This window comes from Bombina bombina, chromosome 4, assembly GCF_027579735.1.
Source record: "Bombina bombina isolate aBomBom1 chromosome 4, aBomBom1.pri, whole genome shotgun sequence".
Classification (NCBI taxonomy): Eukaryota; Metazoa; Chordata; class Amphibia; order Anura; family Bombinatoridae; genus Bombina; species Bombina bombina.
Genome location: NC_069502.1, coordinates 546,769,643 through 546,791,099, shown reverse-complemented (window position 1 = coordinate 546,791,099; position 21,457 = coordinate 546,769,643).

The following is a 21,457-nucleotide window of genomic DNA, read 5'->3' as shown; positions in this document are numbered from 1 at the left end:
GGCTCTAATGATCTGTACAGACCAGGATTACCCTGAACTTTCAATTGCTATTTTAAACTTTTTCAACACTGACTGTGTTCTACGTATTAGTAGTATTCCTACACCAAAGCTTTTGGGGGGATAATTTTCTATTTTAAGGTCTTAATTAAGGTTGGCCAACCATGACTATGTTTTAAATTCCTTTATTATGTTTTAGGAAACTTTGTTTGTTTATCTGCTACATAATGTTTTAATAAGTTAAGAGAGAGTGAGCACTTTGACGGACTCAAGGGAGTCTGTATAGGATTAGGAGCTTTATATTACAGCAGCGCACAGAACGCATTCTTACTCTGTCACTTAATTTCCCTTCTCAGTGTAAGATAGCTTAATATGCAATCTCACAAGTATCCTGTGATATCACACCATATCACAGTGAAGCAAAGTGTTAAAGGGACATGAAAGCCAATTTTTTTTCTTTCGTGATTTAGAAAGAGCATGTCATTTTAAACAACTTTCTAATTTACTTCTATTATCTAATTTGCTTCATTCTCTTGATATCACTTGCTGAAAAGCATATCTAGATAAGCTCAGTAGCTGCTGATTGGTTGCTGCACCTAGAGGCCTTATGTGATTGGCTCACACATGTGCATTGCTATTTCTTCAACAAAGGATATCTAAAGAATTGAGCAAATCAGATAATAGAAGTAAATTGGAAAGTTGTTTAAAATTGCATGCCCTATCTGAATCATGAAAGTTTAATTTTGACTAGACTGTCCCTTTAACTTAGCACTGGCGAAGCTGATTGGCTTTTTGTTTTCACCATGTAGATGACAGGTGTAAAGGACAGCTCTGGATCACAGAGCATTTACTTTAGTAAGCTGAAGTAAAATATCTTCATTTTTAAGTAGAGATTTTTCAGGTGCTATTTTCTTGCCAGCTTTTCACAGTTATGCTACAAGTCCCTTTGAGTATCTGACGGGTTTTCATGTTAAAAAGCCATTCAATGAGAGATGGAATTGGAGCTCTACATGCTGATTGTCATGGTTCTGAATTTGAAAACTGCTTATTGGAAAAAAAATGTTTTAAAGGGACAGTCAACACCAGAATTATTGTTATTTTAAAAGATAGATAATCCCTTAATTACCAATTCCCCAGTTTTGCATAACCAACACAGTTATAATTATACACGTTTTACCTCTGTAATTACCTTGTATCTAAGCCTCAGCAGACTGCCCCCTTATTTCAGTTCTTTTGACAGACTTGCATTTTAGCCAATCAGAGCTGTTTCCATGGTAAATTTCAAGTGAATGAGCTCAATGTTATCTATATGAAACACGTGAACTAATGCCCTCTAGTGGGGAAAAATGCATTTAGAATAGAGGCGGCCTTCAAGGTCTAAGAAATTAGCATATGAACCTCCTAGGTTTAGCTTTCAACTAAGAATACCTAAGAATACCTAATACTAAGAGAACAAAGCAAAATTGGTGATAGAAGTAAATTGGAAAGTTGTTTAAAGTTACATGCCCTATTTGAAACATGAAAGGGGTTTTTTTGGACTTGACTGTCCCTTTAAGGACTGGAATCTTTCTTTTTTTTATTGTAAATTGGTTGAGAACCAATGAAGCAAGCATATAACATTGCAATAGGGATAGCTGAAATCCAGCCATAGGATGATTTATGGGGATCAAATCTTTCCTAAATTTGTTGTTTTTGTTTTAAAACTATTGTAGAAATCCAGCATCTCAGTGTTCAGTGATAACAACAGTCCTTGAGTATGAAAAAGTAAATATTAAGTGAATTTGTTAGTTCTAATCACTGTGGAACAAGGGCTTATATCGCCACAGCATTGTCTTCCTTTTTGTTATTTGGTCACTGTCACAGTGAGGTCATGGAATGCTGGGCAGAAATCTACTTAAGGAAAGCAGCCTATACTGCTGTACATTCCTGCAGCCATGACAACAGTAAGCATCAGGGCAAACCATCACTCTTAGCCATGGAACATTAACAGCCTGCAGAATGTATGTTCTACATTTCCTAGATACTATGGCCGACTTCTATATTACTGCTTTGATGCTGACACAACCTGATTGCAGTGTGAAAATTGTGGATTTATCATTGGGTAAGTCATGTATGGCCATATATAATGATAAGTTAAGACCTGACCAGTATAACACAGTTAGTAGAATAGTCAGGATGATTTTATAGGCAACAATTTTACATTTACTGTATACTTCATGGAATTAGTACATGCTGATAAAATATTACAAGGTACTTAAATACCAACCGAAGGCTCCATGGTGGCAGATAACTTATGTGAGAAATACCTTACACAAATGTCTCATAAACACAAGTTCAATGGAGAGAATTTTGAACATAGGGAATTTCTCTCCATAGAATCACCTGAAGTCCTAATAAAAAAATGTTGATTCAGTTAATAGGCGATAACATTACTTAGCAACTATCACAATAATCACTTCTTGAATCAAATATAGTTTAGGAGTTAATAGTGGTTAAGGGGATTTAGTGGTGGGAGGGTTTTTGCAATGGGGTTTGACAGTGTATAGGTGAATAGGGGTTATGGGATTTAGTGGTAGGGTTATTTTTGTGATGGGATCTGGCATTTTATCGGTAAATAGCAGTGGGGTCCAGTATTGTAGTGGTTAGGGAGTTAGTGATGGGGTTTGCCATGGAGGCTGGTAGTTTAAGGGTTATTAGTATTTATTGGTTTAGCAGTGGAGGGTTTGTGATGGAGGACAATGAAATGGAAAATATAGCATCCAAACCTAACTGGTAACCCTCCTATGGTTATGTAGTCATTATCCATAATGATTGCTGACATGCCTGATTTTTGGTATATCCATTTGCTGGAGCTTCTAAATGGTTCATCTGTGCTCAAACAGTGATATGCTTAAAATATTATTAGTTTTACAGTGAAAATCAGTGTTTCTAAACCTCAGTCATCAACTACCCCTAACAGGCCAGATTTACATGATATCTGAACTAGAGCACAGGTTAAATAATCAGTTGATGAATGAGAGCAGGTTAGTAACCATGGTTACTGATCAGCTGATTGTTTCACCTGTGCTCTAGTTCAGATAGCATGAAAATGTGGCCTGTTAGGGGTAGTTGAGGACTGGAGTTGAGAAACATTGGTATAGATAAACTATTTAAGTTAGGTTAACACTTCCCTACATAATAGTGTATTATATTTGGGGATGGAAAAGTGATTGAGGGTTATTATAGCAGAGCACAAAGCTAGGCAATAGTTAAAATATTATTGTGCATAAAAGGGACATATATGTGCTACTATATAAATCTCTGCTATGAGCAAACCTTGAGTATGGGGTACAGTTTTGACTGCTGCTTCTCACAAGGTAATTTTTAAATGATTTAAGGTAGGGGGCAACAAAATTAATAAAACTAATGGAATTGCTATGAGGAGAGGTGAGCCAAATGTAGTTTGCTCTTTCTTTAAAAAAAGAAGCACTTAATAAGTGATGTGATTACCTAATGTCAATATTCAGGGGCTGTATACAGAATTAGAAGCACATTTCTAGATCATACCAATTAGAAACCCACTGTCCTGACGGGGGAATGGGCAGAAGCGGACCACTTCTATTTTATTCACATTAAGGGCCAGATTACAAGTGGAGCGGTAATTTATTGAGTTCCCGTAAACTGGCATATTCGCCTGTTTACGGGTGCGCAATAAATAATCAGCAATTGCTACTGCAAGCAAAAATAAAAGTGTTAGCTTCTATGATAAAAAATAGCATTTTCAATACAAAATCTGCATGAAGCAGTTATGAGGGTTTAAAGTTGCCTGGTGTGGGGTATAAAAAAAAAAAAACCAGCACTGAAAAGTGCCTTTACATTGTAGACTATGGGGACTGTGTGTTCCCAGTAAATATATAAGTTTAGGTAAGTTAGGGAGAGATACTAATTACATAATCCTGAGGACTCCAAAAAGGTCCAGTGGATGCAGCATACCCTCTAGAAGGGAAACATGTGCAGATGCTTAAAGATTCATGTTCGGCAGACTTCTGGTGGGTGGCTCATCAAGATGGCAGCAGAGTACTGAAGCTCTGATACACTATTAGGAAAAAACGTTCTGCAACCTAATCTAAAGCCATCCACGCCTCTGTTGACATCTCTCTGTGTCCGAGAACTATTGTGGATAGAGAACCAGACACTTTCTCTTCCCCGGAAGGCATATTGAAAGTTAACCAAGGGACACAGTTACAGCGTCTCTGGCCTTCCAAGATGGACTCTCTCACTGCTGAACTGAATGCTAAATTTTTACCGCATCTGGAAAATCTTATCAGGTCCTGCCAGACACTTCATGAAGAGATCCGTTCCCTTCAGGGAACACACCGCTAACCTCCGACCCTGTACATGGCAAGGTGGACCCCCAACCCTTGAAACCAGCCGGGCACCATCCTTCTATAGATACAGCATGGCCGGACAGCATAGAGCCGGACCTAGGGGACATTCCAGAGCAGTTCTTAGATCTCCGTATATCCTCCTTGCTAGAAGACGGCTCTGGATGTAGATCGAAAATCATGCTGAGGGAGTACTTCAATGCGGCCCATGTAATGCACAGCAAGGCAGCGCACATGTGGAGAACAGGAGATTTGCACCCCGCTTGGTGCCACACGGACATTTGAAAACCATTAGACCATCACAGCTTAGTACTGATCCAGAGTTCCATGGCGCAGGTTACTGACACTGGATGTAGGAGGGGAGGGGGCAACCTCATACGAACTTCCAAAGCTCAGCCTCAGCGTAGTCGAATGGAATGGGGATGAGTCATGTCTACTGCTTTTCCAATCTGCAGCATGGCGCTAAGGAGACTGCTTTCACAATCTGCAGCATGGTGCTAAGGAGACTGCTTTTACAATCTGCAGCATGGCGCTACGGTGCTGTAGTTACCCATTTTATTTTTTCTTTGTTTATGGCCACCTAGCCTAGTTTGCATTCAATTGTACAATATCCGGCATCTTTGATTAACCGCATATATTTGCTTAACTCTATTCAATTAATAACTTTGTTAGACAGCATATACTTGTTATAAACTTGGCAATGTTGTGTGCTGTTGTTGCATATATGTGTTGTTTTGGTTTTACTTTTTTTTTTATTTTTATTATTTGCTTCCTAATGACCTATCTACAGTACGTAAGGTGGTAGGGGACTTGTAACCACGCACATCCGCAATACTATACTCATTACAGGCAGAATTTACTGATCAAAATGTATTTCTACAGACTAGCGGTTTCTCTTTTAGTATCTGTAGGTTATGATAATCTTTCAGCCATCCGATGGCAATGAGTGGGGGGGAGAATCTCACCTGCTTCCAAAATGCTATTTTTCTTCCTCTGATGTTATGATTCTCTTAGATGTTAGTAGAATCGGTCCGCTATTCTCAATAAGTCTCACAACCCTGTTGGAATTTTAAATTTTTAATATGGTCAACTAATATGTGGTCTGGTTATCCCCAATAAAGTGGTCTCCTATTTTTAAGTATTTCCGAAAAAACAAATGTCTTCACAAGCACCTATTTTAACACTAACTCATATAGGTTATTTCATGCTACATAGATTGGGCTCTCACAGGTCATACACAGCTATTCCTTCTTAGTCAACTGCCAGACCACTGTTTATTAAAAGCAAACTATTGCGCAGTATAACTTATTAATAGATTTGGATATAGCCCTTCAATAGCACTCATACCAACTCAGTGTCAACAGGTTTATTGTTCATTTAAAGGCATAAGGTTGCTTATGCTGCAATACCAGTTAGCTTATATACTGTCCTCTCTCTTATATACATAATGGGGATGGTGTACCCCTGAAATCTCTGGGTCATTTAGGAAGGTGTTTAGTTTACATATTTTTGTTTGGTTAAGGTGTTATGTTTATTATAAAATAATAATAAAAAGGAACACCACATAATGCGAGAGGACAGATTTAACCCGCAAACAATGCTAATAAAGATTAACCGTATAGACAAAGCAACACCTCCACTAGAGGATGGCTTCGCAAATAGAGCGAAAAACAGGCCACCATAGTGATCCTTGAGGATCTATGCTTGTTTATCCCCTTAATGACCACAATGTACCCTGTATGTCACTGGTCGTTAAGGGTTTTTTCAGGACATAATAGCACAAGTCTAGCAAGAACACGCTATTAATGCCCTCCCTCCAGAAGGCTTTGTGGAATAGAGCAGTCTCAACGCTGGTGGCAAGACCGCACTATAAAACAATCAAGTCCCAAAAAAAGGCCAACGACATACAGGGTACGTCGCTGGTCCTTAAGGGGTTAAACCAGTTGAAACCAATTGCCAGGATTCATAACATGCATGTAATAAAGTTGTTATAGTGCGATAATAGTAAAAAAGCATTATGTGGTACTTTCATGATGTTATCATGGTTCATCTACTGGCCTATACGAATTTGTAATTTTACTCTCTTGATGTATACATTTGAGAAATTGGACACTGTAGTCACTATAATTATATTTGCTATAACGATAGCCTTTTCTCTTTGATAACATCATGGCTCATCAGTAGATGAACCATGATGTTATCATGGTTCATCTACTGGCCTATACGAATTTGTAATTTTACTCTCTTGATGTATACATTTGAGAAATTGGACACTGTAGTCACTATAATTATATTTGCTATAACGATAGCCTTTTCTCTTTGTCTAAATAAAATGTAATAGTGTGCTGAAATCCCAGTCTTGTAGGTAGTTACTCATTTGGTGCCTACTTTTTCTTTCTTATAATTAAGGTTTGAAATATATACGTTTTATACACATATAAACACATAAATATATATGTATATATTCATATATATTTATATTTGCTACCCATCGCTGCACGACTTACCCTCTTCACTGCGCTAGTTATGCCGTGTTTCCATTGGAGCCTATGGAAGCGCGCTCTTGTGATTGCAATGCGTTTGCATTATACCTCACATTTGCGTGCGCTGGAATTAAGTTGAGTGCAAATATCGCTTTCATGGAAGCAATATTTTGCACTAAGACAAAATAGATAGCTAAAGGAAGAGATATTGATGGATATACTATAAGGATATGAGCCGATATATATATATATATATAGATAGATAGATAGATAGATAGATAGATAGATAGATATATATGTGTGTGTGTGTATCTATATATACATATACATAGTAACATAGTAGATGAGGTTGAAAAAAGACCGAACTCCATCGAGTTCAACCTATACAAATCTAAAATACTTACAAAAAGCTCCAGTTAAACTTAAATAATCCCACTAAAAGGTGACACATTTAATACTAGCAATCATATCCATGCATTTTGTTTCTAGAGAGAAATGTATCCAAACAATTTTTAAATGTATCTAGGGTATTGGCATTCACTACCTCCATTGCTAATGAGTTCCACAATTTTATTGCTCTTACAGTGAAAAAAAACAATTTTCTTGGAGTAAACAGAGCTTCTGCCATCTCTGTATATGGGCCTTGAATATATTTATATAAAGTAATCATGTCCCCTTCTCAAGCGCCTTTTTTCTAAAGAAAACAGACCCAGTTTGGCTGGCCTCTCCTCATAGCTTAAATTCTCCAATATCTTTTTTTGCGATCGGTCCCCAGAATTGCACTCCATACTCAAGGTGAGGTCTTACCATGGATTTATATAGTGACAGAATTATGCTTTCCTCCCTTGAATCAATGCCTCTTTTAATGCATGCTAGTATCTTATCAGCCTTTGTAACCGCTGCCCTGCATTGTGCACCCATCTTTAGCTTGTTATCTATTACTACTCCCAAATCCCTTTCCTCCTCTGTTTGGTTAAGTCTTGTCCCATTTAAATAAGTTGCCTGCTTATTTTTACTTCCAAAATGTAGAACCTTGCATTTTCCCGTATTAAATCTAATTATCCATTTACCTGCCCATACTAATTTTTGCCGATCCCTTTGTAATGAAAGTTCATCCTGCTCTGACCCAGGGTCAGCTCCAAGGGGGGCATTGGGGGGCAATGCCCACCCAAATGGAATGCTGTGCCCCCTCAAAAAATATTGATATAATCATACGGTTTAAAAATAATAAATAAAATAATGAATTGTTATGTAGTGCTGCATGCTGGGGGCGGAGTTAGCTGCCGAACTGTGAGGTCGCATCACGCATCTGCAAGGAGCTTTGTTTCTTAACCTCTTATTTGGAATTGGAAGTTACTTAGAGACTTTTTGGACTTGTCTTTAACTCTATTAACTTTACCTTACTATCATGAGTTACTCATTTCCTTAAACAATAGACCATGATAAGAATATAATTGTATCATATAAATAGATGTCTATAAATTGCTACCGGCTTCTATCGACGCCTCAAAAGTGCACTGTGATCTTAGGCCGGGCCTAAGATAACAGTGCACTTTTGAGGCATCGATAGAAGCCGGTAGCCATTTATAGACATCTATTTATATGATACAATTATATTCTTATAGGTTCACAGTACATAGGTTGTATTTAGTAGCCTGATATCCGTTAGTTATTGCGAAACAGGTATAGCTAAATCTAATCTACAAAATTATCAGTACCTGAAAACCTAGTATCCTCACTGCTTTTGCAAACAAAGGGGTTAATTGCATTGGGGGGTTTGGGGTGCATGGCTGTTTAGGGGACATGATTGAGATTTGAGAATGAGTTTAAGGGTTTTGGATAAGGGTGATTAAGGGGTGAATTATTTTTAAGGAGCTATTGCACTTGTGGTCTCAAGTTTAATGGCTCTGTTTTAGTGCACTGCATATGATTTAGACTTCATTATTTTACCTAGTGATTTAGCACATATTGGGGGATAAGCCAGAAAGAAGCTATACTTTCTTGCAGAATATGTAGGTCTTCTCTTATTTTGACTCTCATACATGCTTTGTAAATGCGTGCCCCCCCCCCCATTTCATTCGTTCTGGAGCCGACCCTACTCTGACCTAATGACCTTAATTAACTTAGTATCATCTGCAAAAATAGAGATGTCGCTATTTAATCCTTGCTCCAAGTCATTTATAAAAATATTAAAAAGAACAGGGCCCAGTACCGGTCCCTGGGGGACTGCACTGATATCCTTTATCCATGAGCTAACATTTTCAGCTGTTCCCAGTCCCTTAATTTTGTGCGTTAATCTCTCTTGTGGCACTGTATCAAATGCCTTTGCAAAATCTAAGTATATCACATCAACTGATTCCCCTTTATCTATATTTTTTTTTTTTTTTTTTTTTTTTAGTTTCAAAAGAGCTTTATTTAGTTTGTCATTCTTACAGGTAATAATATGCAGACAATGAAAGAAGGTAACAAAACATAAACAAGATTAGCAAATCAAGGACTCATAACATCCTTTAGTTGATCTAAAACATACTTTTTGAGATGTATAATGAGTAGTACACAAAAATTCCGCATGTATAACGGTTAGTTTGAAACATATAATGAGGTTTTGTAAAACAGATGGGGGTGAACTAAGAAGTTCCCTCCCGGGCGGAAAAGAAGGGGGGGATAAAAGAATAGAAATAAGAAGGGTATAGGAGGAGCAGGGAGTTTGGGGAGTATATCGTTAAGCTAGAGTAGTCTCGTCGAAAGGGAGAAGGTTAATTCTGGGGGAGTCTATCTATAGCTCAAGCACCCTAGTCTGTCCAGGAGGGCTAGGAGGAAGAGAGGACATTGGGTCTCCAAGTAGTGTCGTAAATAACTTGCCAATCAGCCCATATAAGCTCAAATAGGTCAGAGTTGCCTAGGTTGTAAAATATACTTTTTTCCATTGTGTATAGGTAAGCCATATAAGAGCAAACTCTCGCCCAGCTGGGGGGGGATTCTGATTTCCAGTCAGAGGCTATCAGGTGTTTGATGGTCATGAATAGGTAGATACTTATGCAAGCATGATGTTTGGGAATGGAATGAGTGCCTATGTGTAGGAGGGCTACTGCCGGAGAATTATGTAGGGAAATTCCTAATTTGGGAAGGACTCTGAAACATTTAAGCCACAAGGGGCGTATTTTGGGACATTCCCACCAGATGTGTAGGGAGTCCCCTCTCTGACCACAACCTCTCCAACAGTACGGGGATGTACCAGGATATATTTTAGCTAGCCTGGTGGGCACATAGTACCAATGAGCCATCAACTTATAAAAAGTTTCAAAAAGGGTGATACAATGTATAGTTTTTTTAGTTCGTTCAAGCGCCTGTTCCCAATCGGTTGCTGTAAAAGTTCTGCTCAGAAAGGATCCCCACTTTACTAGGTGTGGGGCTAGGTCTGAGGATGGTTCAGAGTTCAACAGGGTGTAATGCCTGGAGAGGGGACTGTGGAGCCTCTCACCCTGTTTCCAGGTGGACTCCCACAAGGTTAAGGGCCAATTTGATTGAGGTTTAAAGCCCCAGGAGATCAAAAAGTTTTTAACTCTAAGATATTCAAATTTCAGAATGTGGGGCAATGCACCGTCAGCTCCGAGCTGTGTGTCAGTCTTGAATCCACATTCTGGTGTCGGAAGCCAAAGATCCGAAACCGTCAGTATTCCCAACTGGGACCATTTGGATGGATGGGCGTCCTGTAGTCCCACTAGTAGGCCGGGCAAGGAGGCTATGGGAGAGGGGTGGGGAGCAATCTGTGCGGAGTGGCGGATTTTATCCCAGAATTGCAGGCATTCCCGAATGATAGGATTTATTAGTAACAAATCCCTGCGACAATGTGCAGGCGTCCAGATCAGGTCACGTAGGGTTAGGTTGAAGGGTAAGGAGGCCTGCTCAATAGACTTCCATTTAGAAGAAGACTGTGAGACTCCCCATTGGGAGACATGGGTGAGCATGGCTCCCTCATAGTATTTAACTATCGAGGGAGAGCCCAGACCTCCCTGTGACCGAGGCAACTGTAATATTCTCTGCGCCACCCTTGGGGGTTTACCCTGCCAAATGTGCTTAGTAACCTCGCTCTGAAACTGTAGCAAGATATGCCTGGGAACCTTGATTGGTAGACATCGGAATAAATATGTGAGTCGAGGAAGGAAGGACATTTTTAGGGCAGCGATTCGTCCAAGCCAAGAAACCTGGGAAAGGTTCCACTTCTCGTTAAGGGAACGAAGGTCTGACAATAGGGGGAGGTAGTTGTCCCTGATGACCCGAGGGAAGTTATTGGACAGTCTAACTCCTAAGTGGGTCACTGAGGATTCCGACCATTTATACGGGTATTTAATCTTTAAGGGGGCAATATAAGAATTCTGAAAGCCTTGGGTGTAGATCTCAGTTTTAGAGATATTAAGTTTATAATGAGAGTGAGCACCAAACTCCCTGACTAATAGTAGGAGTCTAGGCAGGGTGGTCGCGAGGTCTGACGAGAACAGGGTAATGTCGTCAGCAAATAGAGCTATGTTGTGTTTCGTGCCACATAGGGTGATGCCACTCATGTGTGGGTCAAGTCTGATTTTTTCTGCCAACGGCTCAATGGCCAGGGCGAAAAGGAGGGGCGATAGGGGGCAGCCCTGCCTAGTCCCGTTGGATATCTGAAAGGGGGGAGTTTGAAAGCCGACACCCCTTACCGAGGCGGAGGGAGCAGAGTATAAAGCTTTAATTGCGCCCAACAGGGAACTTGGGAACTTAAGGGTGTTAAGTACTTCCCAGAGGAATCGCCATCTCACCCGATCAAAGGCCTTTTCTGCATCTAATGATATGATTGCTACGGGTTTGTTCATACTGGAAGACAGGGCCATAATATTTAAGAGACGTCTGGTGTTATCCGGGCCCTCCCTTTTAGGGATAAATCCCACCTGATCTGGGTTGATCAGAGAGGGGAGAAGGTTGGCAATACGATTGGCTAAGATTTTGGAGAAAAATTTAATATCAGTATTGATTAGTGAGATTGGCCTGTAGCTGGAGCAGAGGGAGGGATCTTTACCAGGTTTTAGTATAGTTACAATGGTGGCTACAAGGAATTCACTCTTGAATTTACCCTCTTCTCTAGCTAGATTAAAGAGTCTAAGGAGTAGGGGGGAAATTTCTTGGTTATAGGTTTTATAGAAGTGTACTGGGAAGCCATCCGGTCCAGGTGATTTGAATGATTTAGAATTTTTAATAACTTGTTGAACTTCTCTAAGAGAGAATGGTAAATTTAGAGTATCACTTTGATCGGATGAGAGGGATGGAAGATTTAGAGATTTTAAATATTCACAAATGGAATCTTCTGGGGTTACGGGGGGGTTCTCGGATTTTTCAATATTATATAGTTTAGAGTAAAATTCAGCAAAAGATTCCCCTATGTGCGAGGGGATTTTAAGGAGAGAGCCTTCCCTAACAATACCATGTATACGTGAAATACTAGTCCTATTCCTGAGTTTCCTGGCTAAAAGGGTGTCCGCCCTATTGCCCTTATAAAAGTAAAGTTGTTTGAGTTTGGTTAGGTTATTCTGTGTTCTCCGGAGTTCCAGTTGGGAAATGTGGTTTTTAATATCAATTATTTGGGCCGTTAGGGGGGCAGTGGGTTTAGTTCTATTTTGGCCTTCAAGTTCTCTGAGCTTAATGTGAGACTGAGCCAGCGAGAGACCCGCTTGCCTTCTAAGTTTGGCTTGTTCAGATATCATGAAGCCTCTTATGGTTGCTTTAGCAGCTCCCCATAGGGTATCATCAGCTACCTGTGCCCGGTCATTAACTTTAAGGAAATGCCCGATTTCCGTGCGTAGTTTCTCCCTGAAAGGGATGTCTTGTAGTAAGTGGTGGGGCATGCGCCAGGAGGGTCTAGAGTGGGTGGTATTGGTAGAGATGAGGTCAATGATAACGCAGTCATGGTCTGACCAATGACAGATTTGGATGGACGCGTTAGTCACTAGGTCTAGAGAGTCTGCTGTGGAGAATATGTAGTCGAGGCGTGAGTATTGTCGGTGTGAGTGTGAATAGTGCGTGTAGTCTCGATCTTGAGTGTGGATAGACCTCCAAATATCAAACAGTCCTGATCCCTTCATGAGGGTACGGAAGTTTGCTGCCAGTCGTTCGTTAGGAGAGAGGGCCCCAGCCTTGTCAGGAGCTGTCCTGTCTAATCTGGGTTCCCAGGTCATATTGAAGTCGCCCGAAATAATAACCCTGCCTTGTTGATGTTGAGAAATGATATGAAGTATGTGTTTGAGGCACTTAGGTTGATGAGTGTTGGGTAGGTAAACTGATGCAAGTGTGTAGAGCACATGATTAATGTTACAAATTAGAATTATGTATCTGGCTTGTGGATCTTTAACAGTCAAGATTGGTTCAATGGCTAGCCTCCTGTGAAGGAGGATTGCAGTACCCCTAGCTTTTTTTGTGAATGGAGCGTACTCAATATGTGTATAATCTCTAGAGGAGAGTCTAATCTGTTCGTCTTTGAGCCAATGAGTCTCCTGTAGGAACACCACATCAGGGTTGTGGTGTTTCAGAGAGCGCAGTAAAAGACTTCTCTTAAAGGGAGTATTAAGTCCTCTTACATTTTGAGTAAGAAACCTCAAAGGAGAGCCTGTCATAGATAGCAATGATTAAGAATTGTAGGGAAGGAGGAAGAGGTTCTGGGTCAGGGGGACAGAAAGGGGGAGAGAGAAAGGGAGGGTAAGTAAGTAGGTAAGAAGGGCACTAGGAAGTGCCTCTGGAGTGGTGGAAGTAGTCCACCGCAGATGAGCCCTAGAGTGGGCTTCAGTTGGGGGGTCGAGAACAGAACTCCGGAGCTAGCACATCGGAGTAGGAACGTCAGCCCCGCTCTAAGAATAATTTTATCAGAGTATAAAGTGCTTAAACCTTAATAAACATAAAACAGCAAGTAGCATAACTTATCATAACTTATTATATATAACTTATTCCATAAGTAAACAATTTAACATATCAAAAGGTCTCCCTACAGCCCCATCTTGGCATAGATGTAGGCCAGGTAGCGAGAACCACCAGGAGAGACCCCAGGGTCAACTAACTTCTGAGCCAGGACTCATGATTTCCGCAAAAATCTATTCAGTGGACTCAGAGTGTCCCATAGGAGGCTGTGAATGTTGTGTCTTTTTATTTTCTGTTCTTTTGTTGACCATTCAGGGGCTGAGGCTCTCAGGGCATTTTGGGGTTGAGCCCGGGTATTGAGAGGGTCCACAAGAAGACCCCATGAGGCCAGTAGTGTCGTACCCTGAGATGGTGTAGTGACGGTTATGGTTTGGTTGTCCTTGGTGATTATGAGCCTAGTTGGGAACCCCCAGCGGTATCTGTAATTAGCCTTGCGCAAAGCAGTGGTCACTGAATGGAAGTGTCGACGTTGCTGAAGAGTATGTGCAGAAAGGTCAGGTAAGATCTGTATCCCCTCAAATCTACTACTTAAACTTGGTTTACGGTAAGCAGCCTGAAGGAGGCAATCTTTATATAAATAACTGTGAAAGCACACCACAATGTCTCTCGGCTTGTCGGAGCTCACTGATCTAGGGCGCAATGCTCTGTGCGCTCTCTCCATTGTGCTAGTTAGGCCTTCAGGGGTGCCTATGAGCTCTTTGAAGAGGTCTTGCAGGTAGCCTTGGATATCCGCAGAGGTCACTGTTTCCGGAACCCCTCTAAATCTGATATTACTTCGTCTCGATCTGTCTTCCATGTCAGCTAATTTAGATTCTAGCTGCGAGATCTGCTCAGCAAGATTTTCAGCGTAGGCCAGGATGTTGGATTGGTCCACAGCCTGATCATCTTGCTTACGCTCCAGAGCATCCACTCTGTCACCAATTTCCGAAATTTCCTTCTTAAGCTCCGCAGAACTGCGCTGAATTTCTTGGGTGATGGACTTGGTCTGAATGGCTAGAAGTTTCTTAAGTGATGATTCTGTGATATAGTGTTGGGAAGAAGATGCAGAATGTTGACTGGATTGGGACTCTTCGTCTTGGGAGTCCTGTTCGCTCATCTCACCTCCTGGTTGGGGTGGGGGTTCCTTGGTTATGTGGGTGAAGTGATCGAAGACTGTTTTCCTAGGTTTGGGGTTGGATTTTGAATGCTTCTTTATCATGTGAGGCATCTTATATGCAGATAGGCAGATATCCAGCGGAAACAATAGGCAGTCTCTGGGGGCCCCAGATAGTATCCTGCTGTTTTGGAGGGAATTCAAAGGTTATACATACTAAAGCAAAGCACTTAATTTACATGACACCTGTCTCGTAGTTAGAGCAGGGCTGAGTCACATTTAAAGAGGAAGAGTTACATTAGTACAGATATGTGTTGCAGCTACCCAAGTCCCCCACCTCAGGGAAAGAGGGATACGACCCGAAGGAAGGGAAAAAGGAAGTTGGAGGTGACCCACCCGGACTGGCCGGGCGGGAGCGGGGAGGTGAGGGGTTAAATAGCAAGAGCACAAATAGTTATACACAGGGCCTGTGAATGAAGATACAGCTGTTATATGGGGTTATTGAGAGCAATAAAACAATAAACAAGACCCCAGGGGGGTAGAGAAAAACAGCTAGTGAAGGGTTATAGTGAAGCCTGTGGAAGGAAAGAGTTGTTATTAAATGACATTACACCATAGGCATTACGCCTAAGGACAATTGCACTGACGCAGCAGCCTTTCACATTTGTTCTGATGTTAAAAGTCCAGATTGTAGTTCCAGAATTTTCAAAAAGAAAAGAGAGAGAGAAAAAAAAAAGTTGGAGTGAAAGTAAAGTGGCAATGGCAGAGTCATCTAGGTTAGCTGGCAGTATTAGAGATGGTGCCAGGCATTAATTAGGGATGGAATCAGTTATCTTCCTCCCCAAATATAAAATGTGAGGGGATAAGGGTCTCTAGCGTGATACAGGATAATCCTGCTCTATTTCTTTGTAGGTTGCCAGATGAGAGATACAGCCATAAGGTGAACAGAAGTTAGTTGAGATATGCTGCAGCAAGTATGTCTGGAATATATATCTCCTTGGGCAGGGAGCAGGGTATTTATAATTATAAAAAAGGCACCTGAGGTAAAAAGGGGACTGTTCCTTTCAATTTCTCCCCACTGTGTGAGTGTGGGAGAGAATAGGATTGTAGCAGTAGCAGGTATGTAGGGGCTGAGGCCTGCAAAACGGAGGAACGGATACTTTGGTGCACAAAACAAGATTTGAGTAAAAGTTCCTTACCCTGTCTGGAAGCTGGTCAGTGATGTAATGTAGGCTCGACAGAGAAGAGTTCTCCCTCCTGTTGGTGTGAGACACCGGTTACTGCGGGTGAGAGGGGTCTTCTGGGCCCAAGATGGCGGATATTCGCGCCCTTTTTATCTTTCCCCCCTGGATGGTGTGCGAGGGGTCCGACAGAGGCAGAGGCCCCCGGCCAGACTAGCCAGGACCTCCGTGTCAGCAGCTGTAGGCAGGTAGGGTTAGATGAGCGCTCCGGCGCTGGATCTAAGTGCTCCGAAAGCGTTGAGGCCCCCCGGAACCTCCGAGCAGGGTGCTCGAGTAGAGAGTGGACTCCCAGGATAAGGCGGTATCTCCGCTAGCGCGCTCCGGAGCGGATCCCCGGCCCTCCGGAGCGGTAACAAGCGGGTATGAGCAGCGGCAGACAGGAGAGGTAACGGACCCAAGCAGACCCTCCGGAGTGGAGCCCCAACCCTCCGGAGCAATGGGAACAGGTAGAAACTGGAGAGGGGTTCGCTGGGATCGGTCTTCGCCGGCTAGGTAGTAGCAGTTGGGTGCAGGCTGCAGGAGGAGGAAGGGTGGTCCTAGATTAAGGTGGTGGGACCCGGAGTGGATCCCCAACCCTCCGGTAGGGAAACAACAGAGCCTGATCTTTCTTCAGGTATAGGAGGCCCAACACCCAGCTCAGTAATTGTTCCGCTCCTGGGAGACTTCTGTAAAATGGCGGATCGTTCCAAATTTGTTAGTCGCTTGAGGGTGATCTCCTGCTATATTACTTAGTCGTGACCGGTATTATGGCCTCAGGGGTGTTTGAAGGCCTTTGGAGTGACCTTCCGGCCCGGAGTAGGCCGCAGCCTCGGACTTTCCCAGTTTTCCTCTGGTACTCAGGTCCGGATCGGGAACCACCTTCTAAAAGGATGAAATTTGCAGGGTAAATTCGGGTGTGCAGGTTAAGGATACTACCCTGTGCTTAAGGATGGCCTTGCTGGGCTTATCAAAATAGCTTTTTTGTCAGTTTTTAAACCGTTTTATCAGGAGCTCCTCACAAACACTTCTGCATCGATGGCTGGCTAGCTCCGCCCCCCTTTATCTATATTTTTACTTTCTTCCTCATAGAATCTAATTAGATTAGGTTGACATGAATATGATCATCAATATAATCCCTTATAATCCCTTCAAATATCTTCCCCACTATTGATATCAGACTAACTGGTCTATAGCTTCCTGGATCATCCCTGCTTCTCTTTTTGAAGAGTGGCACCACATCAGCTTTACGCCAATCCTGGGGGTACCATGCCTGAGGTTTGTCTATAACAGGGCTAAATTCCCTTAACACCCTTGGGTGTATTCCATCTGGGCCTGGAGTGTTTTTTTTACCTTAATATTATCCCATTTTTTCCTGATATCCTCTATAATAACCCAGTTAATAGTATGGGCTGGCATGTTCTAGTTTGTTCCAAAGTATCGTCCATTGGTTCCTCTCTTGTGTATACTGAAGAAAATAATTGGTTTAGTATCTCAGCCTTCTCCCTGTCACTGTTAATCATACTACCCTCCACGCATTTTAATGTACCTATATTGTCCTCCTTAGATTTTTTCTAGTTATGTACTTAAAGGGACATAAAACCCATTTTTTTCTTTCATGATTCAGATAGAACATACAATTTTAAACAACTTTCAAATTTACTTCTGTTAAATTAAATTTTCTTGGTTTTTTGTTATCCTTTGTTAAAAAGCAGGAAGGTAAGCTCATAAGTGTGCATGTGTCTGCAGAACTATATGGCAGCAGTTTTGCAACAATGCTATTCATTAGCAGGAGCACTAGATGGAAGCACTATTTCCTGTCATGTATTGCTTCAGGCACGTGCACGCTAACTACCTAGGTATCTCTTCAACAAGGAATATCATGAGAACAAAGCAAATTTGATAATAAAAGTAAATTGGAAACTTTTTTAAAATTGTATTCACTATCTGAATCATGAAAGAAAGTTTTTGGGTTTAATGCAGTGTTAATTTCGTCGACTAAAACTAAAGAAATTCTGATGACTAAAATACGACTAAAACTAAAATGGCATTTTAGTCAAAAGACTATGACTAAAACTAAATCAAAATTTGCTGACAAAAACATTTTATGCAAGGTGTTATATTCAATCCATATCTAATTACTGCTCTTTTGTCAAATTTACAAAACTTAATTTTATTAAATTTTGATATAAAGACATGTTATATATCACAACAGTTAAATCTGTTACATTTGTATTGCATGTTCAAACATTAATACCATAAATAAAAACAGGTTAATAAACCTTTACTTCAGGAGTATATAATGAGTTTGGAAGTTCTAGAGCAGTGCTAATATCTTTGCCGAAAAATAAGCATAACCCACAAGTATGGGTTTAAGTTATGCTGTGCCTGTGCTAGCTGCAGAAACTTGATATTTGTATTAATTATTAACAGAGAACTGTTAAAGTTTTTATATTGGGTAATATGTGCAATACAGCCAATACAGTTTACAGTTTTGTTTTTTTTATATTTTAAAGTTGCACTTCTGTTTGTTTATGAAATTTGGTTTTATTTAATTTTAAGTTTAATAAAGACGTTATATATCACAACGGCTAAATCGGTGTCTTTATTGCATGTTTAAACCTTAATACCATAAATAATAACAGGTGTTATGTTTACTCCTGGAGTATATAATCAGTTTGCAAATTATAGAGAAATGCTTAAATAATGCATTGCACTTTAACTAAACCCCTTAGATTTTAGTCGACTAAAATCTACTGGAGATTCAGTCGACTAAAACTAGACTAAAACTAAAACAATTCAGATGACTAAAATACGACTAAAACTAAAATGACATTTTAGTCAAAAGACTAAAACTAAGACTAAATCGAAATTTGCCATCAAAATTAACACTGGTTTAATATCCATTTAAAGAACCTTTCAGGGTTAGACTTAGAATCCTTTGCAATTAATTTTTTTTTTTCAATTTTGGCTAATTTCATTGCTTTTTTGCATGCTTTGTTATATTCCTTATAAATATGGTATGTTGAGTCTGTACTATTTTCTTTGAATAATTTAAATGCCCTTCATTTTTTCCCAATTTCTCTTAACACATTTTTATTTAGCCACATTGGCTTGGAATTTTTATTTTTATAACCATATGGTATTTGTTGATATGTATATTTATTTAACAAAGTTTTAAATGTTATCCATTTATCCTCTGTATTTTTATTAGAGAATACTTTGTGCCAATTTATGTTGTTTAATGATTTCCTTAAATCGTTGAATTTTGCTTTCTTAAGATTAAAAGTCTTACGGCTAGATTACGAGTTTTGCGTTATGAGTAAAAAAGCAGCGTTAAACCTCATAACGCGGTTTTTTTACTACCGCTGGTATTACGAGTCATGCAGATTTAGGGGCACCGCACACTTTTTTGGCCTTACCGCAAATCAACTTACGCAAATTGCATATAGTCTATTTTCAATGGGACTTCCATAGCGCCGGTATTACGAGCTTGTCCTGGGAGGCCAAAAAGTGAGCGGTGCACCCTATCCCGTCAAGATTCGTACCACATTTTAAAGTCAGTAGTTATGAGTTTTACACTACAAAGCCGTAGCATAAAACTCATAACTAAAGTGCTAAAAAGTACACTAACACCAATAAACTACCTATTAACCCCTAAACCGAGGCCCTCCCGCAACGCAAACACTATAATAAAATTATTAACCCCTAATCTGCCGCTCCAGACATCGCCACCACTAGAATAAACATATTAACCCCTAAACCGCCGTACTCCTGCCTCGCAAACATTAGTTAAATATTATTAACCCCTAATCTGTGAGAGCCAGAAATCTTGCTTGTTTGTAGGTGACCAAATACTTATTTTCCACCATAATATGCAAATAAATTCTTTCCAAATCAGACAATGTGATTGCCTGGATTTGTTTCCACATTTTGTCTCTCATAGTTGAGGTATACCTATGATTAAAATTACAGGCCTCTCTCATCTTCTTAAGTGCGAGAACTTGCACAATTGGTGGCTGACTAAATACTTTTTTGCCCCACTGTGTATATATATATATATATATATATATATATATATATACAGTGAGGCCCCGGTTTACGCACGACTCGGTATACGAAATTTCGGTTTACGAAATTTGAAGAAAATTTGACTCGGTTTACGAATTTGTTTCGCAATACGAAACAAAATGCCGGTTTGCCCCCCTCGGTTTATGAATATTTTTCGCAATACGAAACCAGTGGCCCCTGTGCCCCCTGCATACTCAAGTATGATTGAATTAATGAAGTTTGGGTACCAGTGTGGAGGTGTTGGAGAGGTTTTGGAGCCATTTTGCAGCAAGTTGTTGAGCCTTTTGGAGCCATTTGCAGCAAGTTGTTAAGCCTTTTGGAGCCATTTGCAGCAAGTTGTGGAGCCTTTTGGAGACATTGGAGCCATTTGCAGCAAGTTGTTAAGCCTTTTGGAGCCTTTTGGAGCATTTTTTGGACACTTTATTTGAATTTTTTCGGACCTCCGGAACGCATTAATTGATTTTCAATGCATTCCTATGGGAAACCGTGTTTCGGTTTACGAATTTTTCGCAATACGAAACGACCCGGAGAACGAATTAAATTCGTAAACCGAGGCCTCACTGGATATAGATATAGATATATATATATATAGAGAGAGAGAGAGAGAGAGAGAGAATTATTAAATAATTTTAAGCCACACATAGTAAATGTAGGCTGTTAAAACATAAATTGTGGAATTTCTTTTCTCATTAACAACTGATGCCAATCAGTTTTGTGACAAGGTAGGGTGGGTCTTAACTAGCCGTATTTGTTAAAGACCATAATTTCGGGATGTATTAGTCCATAATATGACAACAATAGCTCAGCTTAGCAAAGAGTACCGACAGTTTAACATTAGTTTAAGAAATGAAGAACAGTCAAACACTACATTTTAAGAACTTAACATGTAGCGCTTGTATTACAAGGTGAAAGTAAAACGTTTTCACTTGTGTGCTAACTCGATGCATGCAAAAAGCCAAGGTTAGGATATCGCACACGCGTTAACGTATTCCCTTATAATAGTCAATGGAGCAAATTCTCATATTCTCAAGTGCACTAACCCGACATGAAAATATTAATATTTCACATTCCAATGTTCTTCACATAGCAGAATATGTTATATTTATTCATAAATACATATTTCTACATGTATCTAATGGTATTTTGGTAATATATATATATATAGGTGTAGATATATACATATATATATAGGAATATATGTAAAAATAAATAAAAAAATATTCTGCTATATGCAGAACATTGGAATATGAAATATTTACAGTAAATACACAGTATAACACTTTATTATGAATATTG